At 38.0% G+C, this 27,991-nt stretch overlaps 1 long non-coding RNA gene across 4 annotated transcripts in view; it reads right to left on the bottom strand.

Annotated features, from left to right (window-relative positions):
• Positions 1 to 108: 108 nt before the first annotated feature.
• LOC107997742 (uncharacterized) overlaps positions 109 to 27,991 on the bottom strand; it is a 39,076-nt gene continuing 11,193 nt past the window's right edge. For 2 of the 4 annotated variants that reach the window (XR_001766076.3, XR_009831882.1), the window contains 2 exons: positions 18,572 to 18,810; positions 109 to 10,086 (listed from right to left, as the gene is read on the bottom strand). This is a non-coding gene — a long non-coding RNA (uncharacterized LOC107997742). Of the gene's footprint in view, positions 10,087 to 11,815; positions 18,391 to 18,571; positions 18,811 to 27,991 lie in introns of those variants that run through there. The other 2 variants (XR_009831884.1, XR_009831883.1) reach the window with 2 other exon arrangements.

Below are 27,991 nucleotides of genomic sequence, written 5' to 3'. Positions count from 1 at the left end.
TACGCCGCGCCTCGACCATCCCTCTCTCTCCCTCTCTCCCTCTCGGTTCAACCTGTTGATCGACCACCGAGAATAAACTTGAACCCTCATTATGGAAAATAACACGGCAAGGATAGTGCATCGATGAATAGTGATGGAAAAGATGGAGGGAAAAAGGAAAGGATTGTTGGGTACGTTGGTGGAAAGATAGGATTTTCTTGGGGGAATTTCGAGAGGTTTTATTTGTAACAAAGCAACGAATGAATTTCCTTTTTTCGAAGAGCGGGATGAGAAGAAAGTTTTTTAAGTTTGTTTAAATAAGAGACAATTGCCTATGTCTATTCCTTATTAAGTAATAAGATCTCAGCTTGGAATACGAAGCAAAGAGAAATGAAGAAAGGGAATTATTCGAAGGGACGAGATCGATAAACGGGGATTGTCTTGCACGGAAGCTGCGCCATTGAAAACGTTTCTAATCGTATCTATCCAAGGGAAGCTACGATCGAGCTATTCATCCAGCCAAGGTCGAAGCCAGGCTTCGAACACCGTGGAAACTCTTCCGATAATTGGCTTCGTGCATCGAATACAAAACAGAGACGCCTTTTCGGCGACGCCTTCGAGCCGACCTCGAGACGAGGGCCGAGTTCGTGGAAATTCAGCGTGAAGATCGAAAGAAAGCGGAAACGGTCGAGTAATTGGAGCTCCTCGACAATTTCCTCTCGCGATTGCCCTTACGAGCGGATTTCACTTTAAGGAGTGAATCTCCCGCAGAGGTCGAAGAGTCGAGAGGAAACACAAGTGGTGGAACTTTTGTCGGGGAGAAAGAGATGAGGTGGAGAAATGAGATAAGGGTGGTTCTACGTTATCCAGAGTATTTCTTTCAAGATATCGATTTTAATTATCGTAATTTTAACGTTCCAATTACCTCGTCAACTTTGTTCCATCTCGATATGAGGAATAACTTGGGAGGAGAGATTAAATTTGAGGTCAAAATGTCGATGCAAATGTAAATTTAATTATTCATCGAGATATTTAATATCATTATTTCCCTTCGAATTTTTATCATCCGCTTTGACAAGTTGATGGATAAATATTTGACATTTTGGAAACGTAACATTTGCAAAAGTGCAAACAAATCTCGAAAAGTTAAAATTAAAGGATAAATGTTTCGAAAATTTTTCCTCTTCAAGAATAATATAACCTACAATTGATAAACAATTGAATCCTCAACTTCAACTTTTAAACTTTTGCAATCTAAATCAAAAAAAGTGAAAATAATTCTTCAAAAATCCTTTCTTAAATCTACACACGTTTAACAACAATCTATATGAATATATATATGTATATAAAGATCAAAAATTGATTCTATTAATTAAATAAAAATAGTAATAATGAATGATAATTGAAAACAAAGGGTCAAAGGTTGAATTGACGAAGAAACAAAGAGGAAGAGAAGGGTACCTGCATGAACGTCTCGGGATCTCGAGTTACCCTCGTCTTACCCGGATGGATGCACCGCTTTCGGGTGGTCCAACTGGGAAAAACGAGCAAGAATTCGAAAAGGTGGGGAGATATAGAGTCTGGAACGAGCGGGATAATCGAACAAGCACGCGATAATCGGTGTATTCTTATTGCATAGATCCCCCGAGTCTCGAGATTAAATAATCGTATCGTTGGTTAATAACACGTTACCGGAGAAAATATTAATTATCGTCCATCAGCCATCTTTATCGAGGCATCAGGCGCCGTAATTTTGTTTCTTACTTTCTTCCATTCTTCGATACTCGAAATTAATTTCAACCGACCCCTCTGATTCTGATTTTGGACAGATGCGAGATCTCTCTTTCTTCCAGATCAATTTATTTCCATTATTATTATTATTATTTCAACAGCAAACAAGTGTGTTTGAACAAATTTGGAGAATTACTCGTAATACTACTTTTACTCCACTTCAAGAAATTTAAAAAAAAATCCAAACTAATGATAATGATGGTACAACGAGACAGAGGCGCGAGAGAGGATTATTGAAGTTCAATCTTGGTCAAATTTAAACTTTTTTAGGAAGGAAAGTTGAAAATTCATCGAGAAATCGTGCATCTCGACCCAGAATCCTGTTTTCGCAACTGTTGGAGAGTCGAAAGCGAGAGTCTCGGCCGGGTCGAACCCAACACCACCGGCCAAGGTAGTGATTGGACATCTTCGTTTTTCGGGGCACCACGAGTCGGCCATCTGCCCGACCGATCCTCCTCCTTCGAGGTCGTTGCTCGATATTTCCAAGATACCCGTGGACGAAACATTGGAGGTATTTTCGTTGCATGGTACAAGATGGACAAGAAATCTCGTGAAAATCTTTTCTTCTGAAACAACGATTCCCCTTGGATTATCTCATCGTGGAACAAATCGGATCCTTCTTGATCAAGATTAAGATTAAGGTTCGTTTGAAGAGGATTCCAATTTAATTTTCGGTACTTTAAATAATAATAAAAGCCTGCCCTTCGTACAGGACAATTATGGGATAATTGGGTTAGATTATAGAATAACTTTTGATCTTTTCCATGGCTCTCTTTTTAGACCGTTCACGGTTAACTATCTTATAATTTATCGTAATTTATGCCTCTTCCGTATAATTAAACATTTAATTGACCATTGCCCATAAATAAGTAATTTTAAAAACGTGCACTGGGCATCATTATACCCAATTGGCCGGATTAAGAGTGTTCATGCCTGTACACTCGTCAACACGAAGAAATAAAGTGACTCATAACACAGGCAGATATATGCCACGATATAATTCTTTTCATTTCCAATCTTCAAACGTCAAAATTCAATTCGATTTAATTCCATTTCTTACTTGTCCGGATGGCAAAGATGTCTATTAATATCTATTAATGTTAAAAAAAGGGAAAAGAACCTCGATGCAATAACATTCGACCAAATATAAATCCCTCCCCGAGGGGAGGGCGAAGGTTGAACGGAAGAAAATAGTGGCGTTCCACGTCGGAAACGAGTAATTGGGCCTGAGTGCAGAGGAAAGGCGACGTTTGAAACGGATGTGCGTAACGGATGACCGTTATCGAGGGGTCAGATTAATCGTTCCATTCCTTTTTTTCTTTCTTCCCTTTTTTTTAATACACAAATTATGTATTCGGTCTATCAAGGACTGGGCCCGGGTCACGTGGTAGAGCCGCGAGGAAGGTGGCCGGCCAGGTGTTTCAACAACGTCGATTTTCTGGGTCGTCACGCCAGACGGACACCCTGGATCCCGTGTGTTTGGCACATGACTGTCGGGAACACAATTTTTATGCCGCCTCCTATGTAGGTCACACGCGCCACGCGTGATGAGCCTATGTAAAGTTCGATTGATAAACCTCTCCTCGATGAAGACTATATAGAATAATTCCATGGAATCGTATTTTCCATTATCGAGTAGTGAGATCTTCGAATGTTTAAATACTTAATTAATCGATCTATAACCATTCGAAGAGACAATTGATTCCGTTTTATGTACTCGGAAGAATAGAAACATCCCTCTCTTTGAGGAATCGAAATTAATTTAACGAGGATTAATATTTAGTATTCATTTGACTCAATTTTACGCGTCCTCTGTTGTATTTATGGGGATAAAGTGGATCCTTGGAAAGGCAAGATGTGCGGTACGGAGTTTGATATCACCGTAAAAAAGCATTTCGTTGGCTGGCAGGTGTTGGCTGGAGGAGACCGCTGCTCGTCCCAACCACCTGCTCGTTTTTTATTCAATGTATTCCACACATTGTGTTCACACTGTTCGACCCTGTTCGCGGCGAAGGAGGCGGCCTGCCCTCCACGTGCCCGAAAACCGGGCACGAGCTTCTTTCACCGACTCGTCTGTCGTCTTGAAAACACGCGCAATCCTCCAGGCAAGGAGGATCGAAACGAAAATAACCTCGGACGGGCGGGGAGAAATCTGACATAATATTGATGAAATTGCGAGGTAACGATCCAATTTTTCTCCTTCGTTTAGAACATCGTTTAGAACACTCCATCTTTTCCTCGTTTCTTTTTTCGTTTCGTTTTCCTGGAAGGATAAATCGCTTAGTGAAAAAGAAAATAATCGGCCGAACTTGTTAATATCTCGAGCAATGAAATCTATCGAAAGATTCAACCTGAATGAAATCTCGCGTTTCGTTCCAAAACGCCGATTCTACTCGATCAACCATGAAATCGAATCAAACTTTGAAGGAGGTTTATTATCGAGCGATTGAGCAAGATATATGCGTATTAAAAACCGTGCAATTCGCACGTGTCCAAACAATTTCGACGAGCAAGATCTTTCTCTCTTGTTAAAGGCCAACAATTTCTCGAAGCAGGTGAAAGAAGATCCTTAATATTAATAAATCTTTACGAGCTCTCTCTCTCCAACTCGACAAAGGAAATATTCTTCGAATAAGAATCGCCTCTTTATGCTTATCGCCCATACTTTCCAGTTGGTCTATCTCCTCAGGTGGAAAGCGAGCGGGGACTCGTGAGGTGGGATGCAGGTGCGACCCCCTTTTCAAGGTCCTGATACTACGCGCTCGCAGGCTCTGCTCAACTAATATGACGAAAGGAAGAGAAATCGTCCTTCGTCGCTGGAAACGGATCGGATCTCTGGCATACCAGATGATCGTCATCCGACGACAAACAGGTGATCCCTGGCGCACGATGGAACACTGATCGGTTATCTTGCAGCTTTCCATCTTCTCGTTAACATTCCTCCGCGGGGTAATTGAAAAATAATATAGACACTTTTATATGGATTTAAGTATATTTTTAAAAATAATACAACTCCGTTTTGTTGATCTTCCTGAGTTTTCCCTAGTCTTTTGAAAAGTGGAAATAAAACGTTCAACCGATTTTCGAAAAAAGAAAGAAGCAAAGAGCGTGAAACGTAAATAAATAGAATTATTGGGAAAAGTTTGTAAGACGAAATGGATCTAAATTCTTCCTTCGTTTGGCCAAGAAGTGCAACGATTAATCGAATTATTATTCCTCAATTTCCTTTGCCAAGGATGCACTCTGTGGGGGATAAAATACCCCTCTAAAACCAATGAATTACGAAACGGCTGCCAATCCGTAATCCTTCCCCCGTTACATCCCAATAATTGAAATATCATCAGCGTGAATTATTTTCCGTTGCGTAATATCGTTACAACATATTGTAATAACTCCATATTATAACACGTCAAATTAAATAATAAAGTCTTATATAATTCCTGCCGAATAAAACGTAATGTAAACACCTCTTGTTACACTTATTACTCCTATTATGCAATAATTTAATAACGCCCTCCCCTTGCGTAATAACATAATATTACTGCATCCGAGTTCTATAAAAATTAGTAGAGATTTAACGAGAAATTTCGGGAAAGAAATTAAATAAAATTCTCATGCTGATAATTAATATCCGTGGAGAAGAAGAAAGCATGAATCGGTATACGAACCGAGTCCGTCCATCCTCGGCCCTCGAAAGAGGGGTTAAGTTAGTGTCAACAAAATCGTAATGAAAAATTTATCTTTCCACGTCGATGGCCACCCCACGCCATCTAGATTGCCTTGGCGCTAGGCCTTCCACTCCTTGTGCGCCTCCAACACTTGTAACGGCCGAAGTTCAGTCTATCGAGGACCTTGACACGATTCCAGCCGGCCGGCCGGTCAGGGCGGCTAGGTGAACCTAAAACGCGGCCAAGAATGTCGCGTAAGGCCTCCACAATTAGTTAATAATTCCCGGCCGTCCTTAATTTCGCGTCAACACGACGAGGTGGATTAATTAAACCCCGGGGTCGATCGAAACAAAAGGCGGTAACTTCTTCTGTTCCGTAACCCCGTCCCCTTTTCTCGACCAATTGCCATCCTCCGAAATCGTATGAAATATGTACTCGGCCGTCTCATTGGCCGATCTCCTTTGTTCCGATTCTCCTCTCTATGTATGTTGTCTCCATCGGGCTTGATATTCCATGTACAATGTGTTTCAAGGACATCGTTAACCCTCATCATCGATTGGATCGGGGTTTTTTTTCGTAATATTCGAATATAAGGTGAAAATAGAAAGATTGTAATATAATCCCCTTTGGTTGAAAAGTGTTCGAATAATTCTAATATCGAAAAAATGTTTCCACGAGTTTTTCGAGTTTCTGTGAATGAAATTATTGAATAGTTAAGCCGGTAGAATAAGATTAAAGATTATCCGCAAGTGATTTGTTTGGTCAAACGTGGAGCAGAGTTATTTATAAGCTTTATCCTAGAATATATTCTAACGAGCGATCTTGCTTACAATTAGATACGGCGAAGTTTGGTCGCCTTTAGCTAGTTCATATTCTCAATTGTGAGAAGTAGAAGAATCGTGTCAAGGTTCGGCCGTGCTTGTGTATTAAACCGAGCGTTTAAGTTCGCGTAGGATGCAGTCTGGTAAAGACACAGGTGTCGCACAGACGCAATTCAATGGTAAGTAAGAGGGATTAAAAAAAAATTAATTGAATCAATTTATCGAAAGTTGATGGTAGTCGATTAAATTAATTAAGAATTTAACTTCGGTGAAGTAATAATAACGAAAAGAATGTTGAAAAATTGCATGTTCCAAAAATTAAAATTCGCAAGATTAATCATCACTTAAACAACAAAATTTCATTTTTCTTATATGCTATATATTGCTATATATTGCTATATATTGCGTCTTATCACTTGGTGCTTGGATAAGATTGCTTTTTTTTTTTTTTCTGTTTTTACAACGACGTACATTGTGTGTAAATCTAATAAACTTTATTTTGCATCTGCTTCCTTATTCTGCATAATTTGAAGAGAACGATATTCCGATATTCGACTCGATGTATTCATCTCACCGGAAGTTAAATATTAACCTCGATTAACACCGATACTTGTATAACGCTTCGGTATGAATAATGTGCGGGTGACTAAGATTTCTTCTTCCTCTTTTTTTTTTTCCTTTTTTTTTTTTTAATACCAATTCCCGGGTGATTTCATCGCGACGACCTCGCAAGACCCCGAACCCATTCCCCCACGTCGCACTGTCCCGTTGTTATTCGTTCCAGTCCGACGAACGTTAATTCTCGGATCGAAATTTTTCTAATCGCCTGCAAATTGAAGTTTCGAAAGCGAAATTGAGGACCATCGAAAAGAATTTTGAACAATATCGATCCTCCGAGGTCTTTGCTATAGGATTCTTTCATTCCGTTGTGCAAACGTTATTAAACCCCGGGTCAAGAACACGAGTTATAGTAGTTTCATAATTGAAAAAACAGCAATAACGTGTTCCGAATTTCTAATTTGTCCGCTCGTGTTTGCATTGTTGCGCGCAAAAGGTACTTACCTTGTCCTTCGTTCCCAATTAAAAATTTTTAACACTCGTTTTCATTTCTTCTTTTCTTTCTTTCGACAATTTTAATGGAGAAAGTATTTTTTGCGTACACAAATGAGCATTATATTAGGAGTAATTATATTTTATACCCGTAAATTTGGAAGATAAAATATTTTGGCTCGATCGAAACAAATAAAAATCCAAACAAGTGAAGTTCCACACGCATTTACCCAACATTGTTCGCATTCTCACGCGGCATATAATAACCTCTGACATATCCAAGTCTTCGCGACACATGCTCGATAACGGAAGGTCAAATTTCAACGATCAAAGCAAATTCTAACTGTAAGAACGGCGAAAGCAAAGTCGATTTCCCATTCGATTCAAACGAATCCGTAAACATTTGTATAATAGTCACAAAAGAAAGAGAATAATCAAAGCTCTCTTCGTTCGTAAAACAAAAGTAATCCAGTAAGCCTGATCGAAGTGGGGGGATTTTAATTAATCAACACGTGGAATAAATTACGAGGAGGAATTTAATTCTTGAAACCGTTCGACGAGCGTTTTCACGGCTCGCATAATTCCAAGAATTTTTGTATTTATGTCCATTAACGTTATTTAACCAAGTTCTCGATACTCGAGTGGAGATCGTTTTGCGATTCAATGATCCGCTACCGAGAACGCGTATGCAAATCGATAGATGTGTACCAAACAAGTTTCGAAACAATTAGTTCCACGCGCGTGTTCCGGGAACGCTTCCAAGTTAATCGAATCCGTTAAATGATATCGTAATTAAGGTGAAAAATTTCGTTACAGTTTTATCATTCGCAAAACAAACCCTCTCGAGCTCGTCACTTTTTCAATCCTCTCCTTCTCTTTGTTCTTGGAAGAAAAAATACCTTGCGATCGAATCTTATGATCGAAGGAGGAGGTAAAATAAAAATTAAAATATTTTTGTCGGTGTTTGTCAACGCAAAATGTCGAGGTTCAAAAACACCGTATCCTGGTTATCCTTCCGCGAGCTACAAGGACGTATGGGGTCAGTATGCGTGGGTTGTTGCACCGGCTAGAGCCGATCGATGCAGCTTGCAGAGTGGGGTGCACAACCCGGCTAGCAACGACCTACCACATTTCCACCCCCTTGAGAACAGCAACAGGCAGCTATTTACCGTGGCTTATCTGCTCGTGTTTTTCTTCTTTTTATTTCTATTCTTTCCAAATTGAATTGCGCTTCGATTTTTTTTAAATTTATCTGAAATTGCAGGAAGAAGAAGAAGAAAGCAAAGAATTGTTGAAAATATTTTTGTTCAAGTCGAGGAGGAAAAGTGACGGGTGTAGATTTTTTTAAATTAAATTCAAATCTATGAAATTCAAAAAGAGAAGGGAAATTTAATCGATCGATCGAGTAATCCAATATGCTTCGTCGATTCTTGAAAAACTTGTCAATAAATGAAATTTCATTCGTATCTAAAAGGAGATACTATTTCAAGAAGTTTTCATTTTATCACAACAATTATCATGAAAATTAATTCTTCTAATAGAGCTTTCAATAATTTCCTAATTTCTTTTTTATTTGTTCTATTTTTCCATAATTGTCCCAATCCCTGTGGACGGTAGATATTCTATATCGTTAATTATAACGCATTATCTGATTATCTAAATTTACAATTCAAAGCACGATATCAGTTTCAAGGATACGTCTAAAGTAATTAAACCGTTGCACAAACTATCGTTGCTAATGGAATAACAGCGAATTGCATTCCTGCAAAACGAGGACAGTGTATTATATATGCCTCGCATTGTATCGGAACACGCTATTATTTATTCGTTAGAAAATTGATAATTAACGATCGGTTCTTAAATAGCCGATAGTTACAGAATGGATCTAATTTACCAACCTTCAACTTCTTTCGCACTTTCATCCTTAGCAGGAATTAATACGTCTCTGCTTTAATTTTAAATTCAATCTCCCCGCTGTATAAAATATTTTTCGCTCGTTTCCGGGAACAATCGAGGGAAATGAAACATGCTTAATTTAATCTTCAGATCGACGAGTGGCTCGATGAGCGTGTAACGAAACGAAAAAAGGGAATTTCATTATTGGTTACGGAAATGTTGAAAGGGGGATGGTCGAAGCCTTTCCCCTTTAACACGCTTTTCCTTTTAATTCCTCGTTTCTTCGCCGACAAGTGGCGTCAGTCTCGAGCGAGAAGCCACTCGACTTTTCGTTTTGCTAAATGAATCGCACTTGAAATCGCAAAGCGACTTCGCCTTCTCGACGCAACATTTCTTTCTTTTTTTCTAGATTGAAGCACGCGAGACTCGCAGTCGAGAGTTTTGCACTTTGAAATTCATCTCCACCGTCTTTGTTTCGCGACAAGGTCCGTTTTTCAATCGTTGAGTCTTTTTAATTTTTGAATATTCGAGTTCTTTTCCCATCTTCGTACTCCCCAAATTTTCCATCTTTCAATTTTCGAAGTATTTTCAAATTGTTTGCATACAAATCTTCCGATTTTCCATTACATAAAATTTGACATAAATCAATTATCGCTTAAAAGGCCATTAAGATCGTCTTGAGATTGACATCTAAAACAATCAGGGGTGGTTCCACTGACGCAAAAAGACTCTTAAAAATTTTCAAGATCGACGGATGAACGGAAATACTTCAACAGATATTCGCACGTCATTTCTTTTTGAATTACATGTTAATAGTTATTTTTAAACGGGGCTACGAAATCCTCCATTGCGATTTTGACGTGCAAAGATTGAATTAACTTCTGAAAAATAAAAATGAAAATAATTGTTATTCAAAGCTGGCAAAATACGAATCAACTCGCAAGAAACTCAACGAATGCTCGAAATTCATGGAAATAAAATAATGGCAATCATCACTGCGAGAAATTTAAAGATAACGCGAAAATCAAAAATTACGAAACAAGCTTGATAATTTGATGAATTACCAAGTATCATGAAAATAAAGATATATTTAAACAAAAAAAAGAAAAGAAAGAACTGCGCAAGGCACCGTAATTCGATTGAAAAATCACGCGAGCAAAGCAAACGGAGAAAGCGAGGAAGCCAAGGACGTCCCTTCGATTTTAAGAAGAGACTTTCCTTTTTTACAGAGAGGGGGAGGAGAAGGGGACGAGAAATTTCTAAAAATACGTCGCGATGTATCTTCATCAGCCTCGTCCCGAAACGTTGAACCACCCTCGCAATACATTATTAAACGTTCTCCCCCCTCTTTCTTATGCCACCCCGCACAAGAACGTAACGTGACAAGAAAATCAACCGTGGCGGCAATTTGCCCCGCGATAAAAATTAAACGGCTTCGAGTTAACTTCTTCTACGTGGACGGAATCATCCTCGACGATCGGAATGAATAAAAGAAACGAGGGGGAGGGAAACCGACTTCTAACGAAACTTTGCCATCGAAGGATTCGTAAGAGGACTTCGAACTTGTTTTATTTCTAATCCTGAAATTTTCTAAATCGTAAATCAATTTACGTTAACCAGTAAAAATTAAAAAAAATAAATGCCACGACAAAACTTGATGTGAAAAGAAAATAAGGAGAATCGTTAATTCACCCCAACCCCTGTCGACCCAATAAATTCGAAAGCGAAGGTTAATCAGGCTCGAGCCCGATTTAAATCCAAGGGGTTGATTTGCATGCGGAGGAATGGTCGGGGCAGGGAGAGTGGAAAGGGAGTCAAGGTCCCGAAAATTCGAGGGACCAAAGTTTTCCAAAGGGATGCGTGAGAAAGAGAGATAGAGAGGGTGGAGGGTAAACAGGAAAGGGATGAAGATGAAGAGGGAAAGGGAGGTTTGAGTGGTGGATATCATTTTGGTGGTAGGCCGACCTCCAAATTCCCCAAGAACACGCACGTGCCACTGCTTCTTCTTTCTTTCCAAGGACGAAATATTTTTCACCAGGGGGGAGAGTTTCGAGCAGATAGAAATCTAAAATCCGTTTGGGGAGGGAAGCGGGTTCATTAATCAGAGCTGGCTTTGAAAACAAACCGCTCGATCGGTCGATGGCTCCTCCACGAACAAGATTTTTTTATCATCGTCGTAAATTTTAATTCGAACGTTTAATCGTTGATTAGAGTAAATAATGCGATATTAGAGACGATTTAACGTGAGACAAAGAATATATAAATATAGAGTTTAATAATTCGTATTTTCATATCTTTTTTATTGGGATTGAAGGGATAATTTTGAAAAATCTATGCGTTTGGATTGAATAAAATTCGAAATTTAGCATTTAAATTATACTTGCTATCTGATCGGAGGGAAAAGAAAATGTGATAATCTAAATAAAGGCCAAGGGTGAACCAATTTGTCCGAGGGAGGAGCGGTTCATTCAAAATCCTTCGTCGCTGCTTTTTAATGTGATGCTACTTGGAAATCCGTTTTAATTCTGAAATTCTGTCCAAGAAGGAAGATTGTACAATTTGATGTTTTGAATTCTTTTTGAATCGAAAGAAAGAAAAACACGATAAAACTACGAGGAGAGATGTCGATTACTTTTTTTAATAATGTATAATATCTTGGACAATTATATTTATATTTCACATTGCATCTTGTGGTAGAATATAAAAAGACGTCATGAAAAATTTCCAATAATTTATCTCTGGAAAAAATATTTATCCAGATTTGAAATTTAATTTCGAAATTTGGTAAAAAATATTCTCGCTGGATAATACGATTTAAGAGCGAAAAACTTAGCCGCTCTGCTTATTTTTCCCACAGGATGACCGCTTTTTTCTCTCTCTTTTTGTTTCAAACCCCATCAAGGGGCTGGAAATTGCTTCGAGACCCACCGAGGGAATTTTTGAAGAAATTGGATAAAATCTCGCGACGTCTTTCTCGGACTTTCGTTTCCATTGCAATCCCGCTTGATCTTTACCGAGTTCCTTTATTCTCTTTACACTAAAAAGTACAATCTTTCACGCGATTCTCTTCCCTCTGTTCGTTCCTTTTCACAATTTATCAGTTTCGCGAAATATAAAGTAGTGTCATATAAAAAAATATAAACATTTTAATTATAATCCAACTCTAAAATTGCGCTCCTATAAAAAAATTAAAGAACGTGACTTATCGAGCTCTCGCCGTGTGTGGTCTTCAAACAATCGCGAATTACATCATAAAAAGAGTAAGAAAATTTTCTTACCTAAAAAAAAAACCTCGTCATAAACATATTTTATAAATTAAGCGACTGCAAAAATAATAGTGCTGTAACAGTAAATTTTAAGAGAATCAGGAATCGATGATATTTTCAATTTCTGTTTAACAAAATATTGATAAAGATTCGCAAATTTTCTCTACTTTTCCTGACGTTTCTCTCCACGTGACTCGATGAAGCTCGCCCCGTTCACGTGTGCGTATTGTTTCCAATTCGACGACAATGCGGCGATCCTCTTTTATTGATTTCCATCCCTCCTCTCCCCGCGAAACAATCGGTCCGTTTTCCACGCGAACGCGTAACGTGTTTCGTTATCACGGATGACGAATGTCCTTGCCAGAAAACATATCTCTCCTCCGCGCACAATTTTAATCCGCGAGAATTTTGATAATTGTCGCCAATATCGTGGAAAAAAAAAAAGAGAAAAAGACCATCCTCCCACACACGATCTAATTAATTTCCATTTCGTGTCGTTTGTATTTTACACGGAGCGCCAATATTTGCTTTGGGGAATCGATTCTCCAAAGGTCGAAACGAAGATAAATATTGGTATGTAAAATATTGGTAGAAAAATATAATGATCGAGACACGTTTATCGAGTCGTGAAGCGAGATACGTTCTGTCTCATTCACGGCTCCAAAGAGCGAAACGTTACGAGGGGACGCGTGAAAAGAAACGATGTTTCTTAATCGATATCACGCGTTGATCTCCTCTTTTTCCTTTCACTTTTGTTTCCACTTTACTTCTTATTCCGTTTCTATAATTTTCCACATTCGTTCAATCCATATGGGTTACGATATTCGTAGGAATATTTCACATACACAATATAGCAATACTCTTTAACATTACTGCTATAATAAAAATTCCCCGTTTAACAGATGCAAAACAAATCAAATTAAAATTCCAATTGCTTCGTGCATTCCAACGAATATATCTCGAGGCGCCTTCCACGTGTAACATTAACGTTGTGTATAAGCGTGTAGCACAAAATAGAAAAAAGTAATGATATAGATTCGCGGGTGAAGGCCAGAGGAAAACGACACGTGAATAACAATCGTGCGTTATCAGTCGCATGGCGCAAATAGTCGCGTTAGGAAACGGTGCGTCAGCACCAAGTTCAAGGCCACCCAGCCACGTGATACTGTATCTCAATGTTCGAATTGCACATCGAGTAAACTTGAAAAATTTCGCGGAAAAACAATTATTCCATACGTTTGATCGGTAATCTTAAATATGGGGAAACGATTTTTCTCTTTTTCTTTTTCTTTTTTTTTTTTACAAGTTTTTAACCTATACGGACGGGAAATAAAACAAAAACAATTTCTCGAGCTTATTTAAACGTGAAACTATAATCTTTGATGATTCGTCAGTCGTTCGGTTATGACCATATTAAAATTAACAACGATATGTTGAGTTAAAAATACGATATATCCAATGAAACGTAATTCGTTGATTGTGCGTTAACGAGACCCGTATAACATTTTCCGTTCGAAATTATTTGTTTCTTAATGTTAATTAGCGATCGAAAAATCGGTACATGTCTTGTTTTTTAACGGAGACAACTTTTCTATCCTCTCTATGTTCTCGACACTTTGTTGCTCGTTTGGTATTTTCAAAAGCGTAGATTTTCTTTTTCTTTGCAAGTTTTTTAACAACAGTAAAAACTTTTGTTCCACGTGTAGCTTACAAGATCTCTTCTAGAAATTTTTTCCTTTCCTTTTTTCAATAGAAATATGCATGGATTAATTCATTTTCAAACTTATCAATATTCGATGCATTATTTATATTTTTAATAAATATATTCATACGTTATGGATACATTGAAATTTTTAATCTATCGCAAATGGAAAAATTAAAAATTTCAAGAGAGATGAAAGACGATTGCAGAGAAAATCGAACGCAATTAAATCATGTTTTTTAACCATTTTAATTTTTCAAATATTATTATTTTTTCTGCCTCATATTTTTATTTATATATTAATTTTTAATCAATATCGAAAAAAGAAAAGGAAAAATAACCAATGAAATGAAAAATCGCAAGAATCAAAGAAATAAATATATATATATATATTGACTCATCTTATTCGATGATTAACAACATTCTTATTGTAAAAATTGTAAACGTGCCCGATTATCTACGAAAGGAAATCAAAATGAAAAACTGGCGCTTAGATGTCGCTGTTAATCTGTCAAAAATGTCAACGATAACGATAAGAAAATTGTCAACACCTTGCATTCTAATCGATCACAAAGTGATTAGGTGAAAAAATAAAAATGCAATGCGAAAGAAAATGGGAAACGATAAGATATCGATACGAAAAATACTTACGATATTTATCTTTTTAAATCCGTAAATTGCATCGTTTCATTATCAAATGGAATTACTCGATCGATAGACAAAGTTAACGAAGATCAAAAAAAAAAAAAAGGGAGAAACTTTCAAGAATATGACAATTCACCATATCTGATAAGCATCACTTTTCAAAATATTCATTTTTAACAAATACCAATTACATCACGAATAAACTATCGATTCTTACAAAATCAATCGTTTATTACCAAGCCTCCCAATCGAAATGAAATGAAATGAAAAGAAATATTTAACACTAGAACTACCAAGAACCAAAATGAAAATGCTTTTATTATCCTTTTGAAAATTTCCTTTTAAATATTTCTCTGTTTGAGAAGTAAGATGCCTTTTACAAGTACATCAAACTATTAAATATTATTTCATTTTTTTCTTTAACATAAATCGCGGTCATTTTGACCGGTAGAAATAAGTCCATCTCTGGTAGTTCCAGCGTTGAGATTGAATCGCGCGCGGAAGGATAATGGTGGCGTCCCGTGTCGTCTCCTATCGCGGCACGGATCGAAATTTTTCGAGTTCTGTTCGACAAGGCCGCGGATATTTCCCGGCCAATAGGGAACCCCGGCTTATTTCCACGCGGCTCACGACACGTATCCCCCGTGGTCACATGTTGGACGGTGCACGTGAATCTTATTGAAACATTCCGACTCGCTGCTTACGTGTACACACGTAAGATGTGTTATTCACGTAACGCGAGTACCAAAGTTCCCGGTAATCGTAAGGTCAATCGTTTCTTGTCGAGGAGGCGCGTGTGTGTGTGTGTGTGCAACTCGCGGCGAAACGAGCAACTACCTTGACAGTGAGCGAGAAAATGCATTATGCAAGATGGCGCGTAGGAAAGAAGCGTCGCTCGATTGGCCTATAATGATGTGCAATTAAAACACGTTGAGAGGTATGGTTTTGCATGACAAAAGTCGGGTCTCTCTCTGGTTCAATCGCGCCTCCATTCTCGGTGGAAATAAATAAAAATGGTATTTTAAGATGCGAGAGAGAGAGAATGAGAATGGGGGGCAGAGTAGAGGATTAAGACGATATATTGAAATAATTGAAATTTTGTTTTATTCCTTTGAAACACGAGTTTTCCGATAAAGTCTACGTGCTTTTTTGAGATAGAGATTCCAAGAGGGAAAGAATTATAATCCAGTATAAACTACGTTTTATATATATATATGTATATGTATATATCAATTAACTTGGAAGATTAAAACGTTGCAACAACCCAAGCAAAAAGTCACCGAGGAAAAAAAGGAATAACAAAATGCAATCCAACAGCAAATAATAACACGTAATAACAAATAAATAAAACACTACACGACGATGTGAAAAATAAAGAGATAATATTTTTTCATCAGGGGGGATATAGAATTGTATTTCAAGGAATTCGAAGAGATATCGTCGAAGAGATATCTGCATGGTGGCATCGACCGTGCATCGGCGATAAGAAAACGACCATTGTCCTCCTCCCCCTCATTCGTGAACTTGAATAAGTTCAATAAAGGAAACGCTTGCTTACGAAATGCGTTCGCAAATTGGGTGGCGACAAATTCTCACGGGGGTTCCCAGGATATCCTGTCATCGAGCCTGACCCCTCTTCGATTTCCAGTAGACGGGGGAAAGTAGGTCGAGGGGACATGCCATGGGCACACCCTATAGTATGAACTCGTGAATGGTGTACTGTCGCTTTTCAACGGATAAACCAGAGGAAAGTTTCAGAAAGAAACCATCCCCCTTTTTTTTTATTGACTCACGATTTTCAGATACGTAATTGGATTAGATCGTGACAGGAAAGCGAATCGTGGTTTCGAAGCAAAAACTTGGGTGTAAATGATAACAATTGCGATGTGATCGTTAATAATACAAACGATGATGGAAATCCTTGTGTGGGATTTTCTTTAAAAGTAATTTCGATTAAAAAGATCCAGCTGAAAATTATTCTCCTTCTATTCTTGTGAAAATAGAAGGAAAGAGGGAACGAAGGTTATATGATATATGATAAATCGGAACTGTTCGATTAGCCCTATCAGTGATCGTACTACATTGTGACGGATTAATTAATTGAATGAAACGATATAGAATTTAATATCCAGCATTTCTCATCGATATCTTGACGCCACTGACGTCCAAGATTCTCGGATTAAAAGGATCGAATAATTCACGCCCCCCTAGAAAATATCCATTTTCGATTAGTCAGACACTCCTACACCGTCACTCCTCCCTAACTAATTTTCTCGCAAATTAAGCAAACTCACTCAATAATCCCTTGTCCTCGCAAAAAATCAGGCTATTTTTATCCTCATTAAAACTGTTGGAAATACGTAAATAAATCTTCAATTTCATCTACGCTACAAGATCGAGTCGAAAGGAGAAAGGAATATATTTATTCCCGATAAAGTGCAACCCAACACTGATCCGGCTAATCGAATACTCGTCGAAACATTCGAATATGCAATCTCTGTCACGTGTCGGTACGAAGAATGCGAACATCTCGTTCAAAGCACGAACGCCGTACGTTTGATTGAACGAGAGAACGCACGTGTGTACGCGTAGAATGCTGAAAGAAACGCGGTCGAAGGACGTCTTTCTGTGTCTACTATTATAATCTGCGGGAGACCATCTTTCGAATAATCGTTTTTCGACCTTCGAACGCCATCTAGTTCATCTCCAAGTCGTCTTCTTTTAAAAATTCTCCTATTCCGAGTCGTTGTAACTTTTAAATCCACGCGTTAAATTTTTTCTTTTCTTTTTTTCTTTTTTTTTAGTATTATTATTATTATTTGTACGTATCCATAAACTTTTTTTTTTGTAAAATGGAAAAATATTCGCAATCTGTCTACGACTGTACGGTTCGACTCGTGCACGGAGCAAAACAATTGGAAACCTTGACAGTTTTTATATAGATAAGTATAAAAATCGTTACGACGGTTCACGACCATCAACAATGTTGACCACCTTGCAAAGCAAACGATCAAAGTCCATCCATGATTGAACTTCCTCGAGGAGGGGGAGGGGGAGCGATATCCTCCAGATAGGTGCAAAATAAAAGCTAATGGCCCGACGGGGTGACCCCCTTATCGGAATAAAGACAATAATAACACGATAATTGCGAATTGTCTCTGTTGAACGCCGGCAAGATTAATTAAACATCGCGAGGCCGAATTTCGATATTCCCAACTCGTACACGTCTCCCATGTTTGTACACCGCGAGTTTATTTCGTCCATTTCCTGCATGCAACGAAAGATAGGAGGGATCACGCGTGATTTTAACTCTGGAAATCGAAGAAATCGCTTTCTCGACCCCATCTTCCATATCAAGCGCGACTTAACCTCAAACTTCCTCCTGAAATTGACTGAATTATACTTGCGGAAAATTCTACAACGTGTCTTCTCCCTAACCTCTTCGAGACACGAAGACTCGAAGCGTCCACTCGGAATTTCCGATAAATTTCTTCGTTGTTTTCCACGAGCGAGAAAGAAGGGGCGAGAGGAGGAGGAGGAGGCCTGCCTGACCTTCCTCGCGGGGCAACGTCCTGCCGATCAGAAAGAGAAAATTAAAAAGAAGAAGAGAAAAAGGAAGAGAAAAGAAAGGCGAATACTGTTCGAACAACAAAATTCGCCGCCGCGAACGGTTATCAATTTCGCTGGACGCGCGAGATGAACAGTCAAGGACGTGGACCTCGTTTGAATATGAATTGCGCCAATTAGCCTCACCTTTATTCCCGGCGCGTCTGTTTGTCCGCTGATTGGCCAGGATTGCCGGCCACTGTACGCTTTAAGTCCCCGACGCTTCAATTCCGATCCGAGGTCAGGTCAGATCTTGAAGGGTGACCGAGATCGCTCTTCCCCGCTTGATAATTGGCAACCGCGGATAAAAGCTTGCTCGCTTCTCGCTCCTTTATCTTCCTGCCGCGATTCCTCCTCCTCCGGCTCGGACTCGGGTTTGTTGAACCCTCGACAATCAATAAAGAACGGATTCAATTGGGGCCGAAGATCTTAGGAGAGAAAAGAAATACGGATCGCCGCACGATCTCCATTCGAAATTCGTTCCAAGGAAATCGGGGAATCGAAGGAATTGGAGTGAGAATTATTATTGGCGTGTGTAATTATTAATTTCTTTCGAATTGGATTATTTTAATTATTATTATTTTTCGATAATCGGAAAATGTCTGTGGAAATCGTCTACCTCTTAGGATCGTGTCTTTCTTTCTTCCTTTCTGCTCGGAAATATCGTATTAGAAGCTAGTGGTGCTTGGCACTTGTATGACTCGATGACGTGTTATTATTGCGTGTTTTCTCAGGTTAAACCTGGTATTAGCCTGTTAAGCAATTAAGATCTAAGGAGCGAAGCAAGGCGTTAAAATTACATAAACGTTACCTTGTCCAATAACGTGATAAATAAAGTGATATGGAAGGGAAAAAAGAAGAAAAAAAAAAGGAATATCACGTAATTACGCGAGACACGATTTAATGTATTCAACAATATTCTTAATAAAATTTGTCGAAGAGAAAAATTCGCAAAATTGATCGAATTAATCAATTTCATTTCGTTTAAAAATATATCCTTGTATACGTATACTTGTCTCGATTATGAGTTACAATTTGCATAGACTCGTCAAAATATCAAGGTCTTTTCTCCGCGTGTAATTCCAGAACAAATGGATTCCACGAGTCGCAACGAGGAAAAGTATCGTATCCTTGATTCTACTCTCGAAGGAAATTGCGGTTTTTTTTTTTCTAGAAAACACGATCGCGATCGTTCCCATCGTGGACACCATTTTAACGCTCGTTGTTGAAACGTGACACAGGACATTGCGTTCACCCCTTTGCAGACCAAAGCAACTCGCTCCGGAAGTCACGTGATTATCTTCCTGTCTTTGTTTTGTCGGGCGACATCGCGGAAAACGAAAACAGCGTAGAATAAACACGTGAAAAAATTCGAAGCAATATCGGGATCCTTGACTACGATATTAATTTTATACGAGTGTGACGCTTAAAATGTCACGCGATTTTCCTCTCAATGTAATTACCCGGATCGAATCGAAGGTGAAGTTTTCGAGGCATCTTAGAAAGCTATTATAGTTTCAAGGCTTTTAAAGCTGAAGGAAAGGAAATACCGAGATTGATAACACTTGGCTCGATAACTCAAGTTCAATTTTTTAATTAACAAACAATTATTGAAACGTGTCCCGGTATTTGGAAAAGCGTTCGATTTTGATTCGAGACAATTTAATTTTCACTCGATAAATTTAAAGAGAAAAGGAAAAGAAGAAACGAAACGTTATAGAATAAATTTGATTTCTCCGCGAAGAGCGATAATTAATAAATCATTTCGATGTAATGCCACGAGCGGCCCTGATCGCTGGCCCCCAGGCATAATGGCTTTCTTTCACGTTCACGTCGACCCTGAAAGTTTGTAACGCGACACAGGACGCTGCGGTTGATAGATACCTTCCTTTTACCAGCATTTCCGTCTAGACGAGTCGTTAACACTTCCTTAAAGCCTACTGGTCTTAACATCGCAGCCGATTAATCATTATAACATCCTCGACACTCTGGCCGCGTCAGGGAGGATAAGTATATCGATTAATCCTTATTTTCGTCGAGTCGTTGCATTATTATTATTATTTTTATTTTTATTTTTCTTTATCACCACTTCGTTTCATTCTCCACGCTCACGAATCCGTTCGAGGAGGAGTACCGTGGAATATAAATAATTGGAAGAAGGACGATTTTATTTTTCCAATTTCATCTGAATGGCAAATGCCGCGCGGGAAATCCGTCGTGAGACGAACTATCGAGCAAATATTTTTCGATTATAAGATAAAAGGAGTGTGACGTGACAAAGGTCAATCTGATTGTCAACCGCTGGAGATCCGTTATAGGCAACTGCGATACAAAACATAATTCCAAGATATCGATCTCTTTTCATTCTCTAAGCTGTGTCCTTCGAGACGTATAAGATAAACATTTGCTAAAATATTTGCGATTCGTATATTCGTACGCCGGTATCAAACGTAGACGCGTCTTATCTTGGTTGTTTTTGTAAAAAAAAGAAAAAAAGAAAATCGATTTATCAAATTTCCCGTACCGTAGATTAAAATAAACTCTCGTTTATTTAATCTTCTTTAAAAATATATATACATATATTACCGTTTAAGATTAGATTATGCACGGCTATGAAACAAATTACGAAACGATTGAGATTGAAATGACAATGGATCGAGGCTGTGACAATGAAACGATGAGACGATGGAAAAGGAAGCGAAAGCAATGTGGAACGATCACGGGTAAATAATTAGCTGTCATTGAGGGAAACGGAGAGAACTCCAAGGCCGATGAAGGACACCTCTCACACAGGTGAGAGGATAGCGGTACCCGTGACACGTCACACCGACCTCCTGATTTCTCGATCGATTTTTTATTGTTCTTGTTCACGAGAAACTGCAACTAACGTCACACTTTTCCACGCCACTTTTATTCCCGATCGTGACAAAATGTTTTCTAGACAAAAGGCCTTACAGCGATAGGCCGTATGGTATTTATGATAATCATTGCGATCTTGAACGATGCATTCTATAAGTGATATTGTTGCAACGTGTTATTTTTGAACTGAGTCATGCAATTGCGTTCAATGTCGAATTTAAATTCGATATTAGAATATATAGAGAATTTTGTAATAATTTTGTTCTTCCTCTCTCAATGAAATTATCTCGATTGTGTTTAATTATTTACGTTCCGTTTAATTTTTAATCGATGATTAATTAAAACGTTAATAAACGATCCCTCTTCTATATTCTTGGAATAATCATTAACCTCGTTCGAACGATCGCATCTTGACTCATTCCATGCATTTCTCGTCGATCTATGTAATTTCTTATCGAATTAATCACGCTTCGGCTGTATTTTATCGGGCGAAGAAACGTTTTTTCCGCGAAATTCGAATCTTCCAACTCGAAACAAAATAAACTATTTCAGGGAAAACATACGCGACGTAACATCCTCCAATTTTCTTCGCTCCAATAATTAATCACTTCGGATGAAACTTGTAAGAAATAATCACTTCCTCGTTCAAACGATAATCATAATAATAATGCAACATCCATCATCCTCCCCGTTTATATCCGAATAATTAATCATTCGATGAAAATCTCGCGATGATAAATAATCATTCACCCGCCCTCGAATAAAGTCTAAATATAACCCTCTCGCTCAATTTATTTGTACAAATAACATATAATCTCGCGCTCAAATTTCCAAGCCAACGCTCTTTCGAAACGGGGAAAGGGAAATCTCTCGAGCGAAGGGAAAATTCCGAGAAATCTTCTAAAACGGGCGGGACGTTATTTGAATAGAATCCGTTCCTGTGTGATCGTCCATAAAATAAAACTGGATAATCTGGAAAGGATCGAGCAGAATCGGCCCGATCCGCAGAAGGAATGCAGAAAACGTGAACGCATCGGCTTCGAATCGGTGGAAGGTCGTTGCATAAAGGCCTGCGTTGGCTCATTCACGCGTGCAACGGTATAACGGATCCCGCGAGAATATTTATGCGATCCGACAATCGGGATCTTACGTAACCGAAAGAGCAGAGAGAGAGAGAGAGAGAGAGAGAACTGGAATAGCGGGAACTGGTCCCAGTGCGATAATTGCCGAGGCTTTAATCGGTCGACGCACGCGTCCTTCGGGCAAAACCTGGCCTCAAAGAGAAACGGATCCTCGGCCTATCGTTATATCTTTATCTTTACACACGTCGAAGGTAACGAAACTATAAAGATCGCAAGAAACGATTCAGAGATAGCATATCGCCCTCTTCGGTTATTGGATTATTAACACGATGTTAATTTCGTTTTGCTAATTGCGAGCAAATGATTTTGCATTTTTCTTTCTTTCTTTCTTTTTTTTTCCTAATCAACGTGTAATTGTACGTTGCATTAAGGTTCGTTGCAATTAAGGAATTTGGAAAGTTTTTTTTTCTTTTACTTCTTAATGGGGGCAATTTATGGGGATTCTAATTTGCAAGTGTCGTTAAGGGGCTTAGTCATTCCTCCTATTTTGAAATCTTTCTATTATTGTTGACTGGAATAATAGAATATTTTACGATCGATCGATATTATATACTTGCGGGGCCCATTGTAAATGGGGCACGTACCATGATAAATGGAAGGACGTAGTAGTAAGAAGAACCATAGAACAATAGAACAATGGAAGAGCCATAAATAGTAATAGAAGGAAATTTTACGAGAAATAATTTTATTATAAAATTCAATGCAAACTTCGTTTCTAAACGGGAACTCTAATATCGTGTAATTAAATTTAAACCTCGTGAAACATTCAATAATAATCTGAACAAATATCTAATGCGAATCATTCTCCTCCTCCCTTGCCCCGTTTAAGATAATCAAAATCTAATTTTCTCTCAATTTTTCTCCATTGATACACCTGTAAAGTACAGCAATAATACATTCCATCACCGATATTATCTCGTTATAGATCAAATTGATAGCCGAACACCTGGCGAAAGACACTTTTGCAACAAGATTATACAAATAATCCTTCGAGCTAAGATAATCTCTGAATGAATATTTATCACGAAGCAAATGAAACGAATCGAAATCGGTCTCCATGTTAAGATTCGATCGGTCACCTGTTCATCTACCTGTAACAATTCTATCGCCGAATTCATTGCGAATAAATGTCGACTCGAATATTCGCGCTCATCCATCCCCATGGAAACACGGGACAAAAGGCAAACGACTTCAAAATTGTCTCCGTTCGACCCAGTTCGACACGCTGTCAACTTTGCTAACTCGTTCATTACGTATTCGAATTGTCGTCATACATTTAATTAATAGGATTAGGATTGCTCGTACGAATTACCGATCAAAAGCTTGGAGTCATTATTGTATATGCCGTAGAATTCGATCGGTTAAGGAAAAGAAATTAGAATTAATGATAAAGGTGAATGATGGAATATTTTCTTAATCAAGAAAATATTCTCCTTTTGTCGCGTCGTTATTTTAAAACTTAAGCAGAAACTTTTTTTCTTTGAGCAAGAAAATGCGAAAATTAACGAGCCCAATCGATATAAATCAATTGGGGAAAAAAGAAATATCGAAGATCTCGAGGCTGAAATTTTTCAAGAGGTTAATCTTTCCTCGAGCCCGATGCCCGGCGAAACAACCATCATTTACTCGGTAAAACGGGGCGGGAGTAAAACCATGGAGGGACGATGACGTGTGGTCACTCGACCCTGACTTTATTTATGTTTCCCCATAGCGTTAAAGGCAGTTACACACGTGCTACGAAGGCCTCGATCGCGACTCCTTTGTCTACGCGTTTCGTTCAACGGCTCGAGCCATAGCCTTGTCGCCATTACACATCCGTATGGAATTGCTACTCCAATAATACGATCGATTCGCCAGCTTTGTTCGACTCGATTTCTCGAACGTTAGCTGGTTCTCTCTGTCAAACGATCCCTACTCTTTTTTACGATCAAAAGATCCTATACGAGGATTTCTTTTTTTTTTTTTTTTAAGATCTCTTAAGAGAAATTAGCACACGTTAATGTATGGACGAGATAATCGTTTGAGAATGGTATTATGATGAATTTTAGTTTAGTTTGAAGTTTAGGAATTAATTGTTCGGGAGAATGATATATTAATACCGTGTTCTTTCCTGTGACAATGCGAACACAATACAATGATGATAATATTATCTTTGTTATACGTTGGTAAAATGGAATGTATAACGCGATAGGAAATAGAAATAGTAAACAACAGGCGCAAGATAATAAGATCTGTTTGTAACTGTATGAAATTTGTATCCTATTCCCAGTTTAAACCCTTTCGTTGATGTACACAAAATATCAAATGGAACGTATCGGAGTTATATACGTGTTTTGTATTATTAAAATGAATGATAAATCAATAAAATTGGAAGGAAAATCGAGTCCAACTCTCTCCCATATAACTCGTAAATGATCCCTTCAAAATTCCAAATTGGAAAAAAATTTTACCACGACACGAGAAAATATGATTCTCACCAAACAAACTTTGAATTCGATTAATAATAATTGGGGATATCCCAGGTAGCTCGTGTCTGTTTGTCATTGAATTGAGGACGGCAAGCTATCGGTTGACATCCAGTCGAACGCACATGCATAATGCGTTCCATTGAACGTAATCAACTAGGAAACGCTTGGGCAAAGCCTTGGAAACCGACCTTGACTCGCCGTAGGAAAGACGGAACGCTTAATGTATGGATGATCTCACACGTGTAAGCGTGACACGAGCGTTTCCAGAAGCCCGTGTCGCTGTGGGAACCGTATGAATATGGATATATCATACACCGAACGAAAGTGCATTCGTCGTCGAAACGAGAAGGACGAGTAAATTTTAAATTATCATCGATAAATAATTTATTACATCCGTTCTCGTGGCGTCATTTCGTTAACGCAATCTGAATAATGCAAGAAAACTTGGAAAAAACAAGGTATGCAGATATATCCCACGAGTTCCTTTTATTTATTTATTTATTTACTTATTTATCGAAATTAGATAATGATATGTGTTATTGGACGCCCGTTAAAATGAGGATCGATATAACCTCTCGTTATATGGTATATCACCAAGAAAAGTTTTCTAACCTAAAAGTAGTAACGCTGTTGAAAATGAAATAGTTGCTGTTTCGCCCGTTTTAATATTTATTGCTATCCTCGTAAATCTTTTGTCCCAATCGTTTTCCTCTCTCCTCCTCGAGTTAAATTCAGAAGACACGTGTCCAGATACGAAGCGCGAATATTGAAGATACATATTTGAGGAAAAAATTATGTGTTAATTTCTTGTGGAAGTGTAAATGTAATTTCGTAAATGATACGTACGAGATGATGATAAATTTCTAATTTCAAAATTATTCGGAATTGTAATGCTCTGGTCGTTTAAAATTAGAATTTTTCGAGGATGAGGTAAATCTTCCTTATATAAAATATTCGTTTAAAATATTCATTTTTGCGGCTGCGAGCATGAGATTTGATTATATATTTGAATATCTCTTATAAATACATAAACATCCGCAATCTAAATATAACCGATGGAGGTCCAAGATGGCCACAACGTTCAATAATAGCCGTGACTCGATGTATCGGACGCGTATTGTTTAAACGAGTTCCCTAATAAACTATTTCCTCTATGACTTTCGTGCTTTCCTCTTACGATACAAGAGGCGACCTCTGTGACAATGGAATGTCTTTTATGATCACCTGACGTCACGGTGTCTTTTGCATTTGTCATCCTGCTGAAAATACCAGCTTACGACCAGCAGCTCCTTTTCCTCCCTGATGGAATTGGTATATTTTTCTCTCACTCTTTTTTTTTTTTTGCGCGCGCGCGTCTCTCCTCTGCTCGTCTCTCGAATTCGAGATAAAGATCATCGCGAAATAATAAACACGTTGTTGCAATTATGAATATAATACGCAACAAATAAATATATATCGGAAAAAAATACCATAGATATAATTCTGATGCAATAGAAACGTGTTGCAGCAGAATGGAAATGATGTAATCATAAATAACGTGGAAAAAACGCGATTAGCCTATTCTATTGATTTTCTGATTATTTCACCTATATTACACCAATATAAAGGTAATAATAATTTGTATCGTGTTTTTCTATCTTAGCCAAGAAAATCTTGGAGTAATTTGTAAACGATAATTATTTTAATTTTGTCGTGCAATTTTCTGTCGAGTCGAAATAGAATCGAGTAGAAATAGAAAAAAAAAAAAAAGAAATAAAAATAAAAACACGAATCATGGAATTTTGCAACAAATATCGAAAAAAAATATGCGCGTTTAAATACGCTAGACTTTAAAAAAAGAAAAAAAAAAACAAGAAAATTAAAACGATTTATACTATATTTACACTATGTAATCTTCAATTAGCAAATTTTTTATCGAAACAGCCTTATCTTCTAACTAATTGAGATATATTCGTTTCTACGTTTAACAAACGTTCCTTTTGATTCCACGGTTAAAAACCATCGACTGCGTCTCCTTGACCGAGACGAGAATAATATTCTCAACGTCATATTAAAAACAAGAAAACGACGCGACAAAAGCTGATTTCGAATAACGAGGACAAAGCTTTCTCTGTTCTCCATCGTTCTACTAGGAAGTCGGTGGAGAGCAAATTTATCTCTGTCGTTTCTCGAAAGTAATAATAAGTCCTCTGAGACGGTGATCACCGCGTTACACACTGCATGGACAAAAGCTTTCGTCTCACCCACGCAAAGAAGGATTTCACCGGTTTTAAAGAGATTAAGAAGGTGAAGGAAGAAAGGGGAGGAGAGGGAGAAGAAGGTGGCGATCTACACGTTCACTTTCTCGTTTGATGAAGCGAACTGTGTCGCCTGAAAACCGGGTCGTCGGAAAGATCGCAGAGAAAGTGAGAGTACACACATCGACGAACCATCCGCCGTGGTGATCGTGATGCAGCTGTTATTTAAATGATACCGCGATCTACCGCGACTCTTGACTCGGGGAGGGCCGGCCAGAGGGCAGCACCTGTTGAACGAATTTTATTAGAAATAGATCGAGCTACTATCTCGATCTCAGTATCGCCGAGAATGGAATGGAAATTCATTTTTCGAGATGTTTGCGGTGAATTAAAAATTTAAGGAACGATGCAAACGGGATAAATTAAATCCTGTTGTTAGAATAAATTTCTGAAATTCGCTCGAATTGATCGTTATTCGGAATAATTGGAATTAATTCGTTCCTATTATTACTGATTAACTAAAGAAGAATGTTATTTAATATCGCGAAACTCGTTTTAATAACAACTTTGCAATTAGGAGAATTTAAAGTTAAACTGTTTTTCTTGGAGAACAACAAATTTATGACAATATATATACTTGAATAATCGAACAGCACGTTTGAAAATAAAGTAAAAGCCGTGTATCGAGAATATTAAGAGAAATCTAAAGCCAAAAAGAGACGGAAAGGTGAATCAAATTAATTTCTCCTTATGGAAAAATTAGAGGATCTTGATACGAATCTTTATAACCGATACTATTTCACGCACAATTTTCTAAGATTAAAAATTCCTCGCTCCATTTCTTCTTCCCGCAAATCCCAT

This window comes from Apis cerana, linkage group LG11 (assembly GCF_029169275.1).
Source record: "Apis cerana isolate GH-2021 linkage group LG11, AcerK_1.0, whole genome shotgun sequence".
Classification (NCBI taxonomy): Eukaryota; Metazoa; Arthropoda; class Insecta; order Hymenoptera; family Apidae; genus Apis; species Apis cerana.
This window is presented reverse-complemented; position numbering and strand designations above follow the sequence as displayed.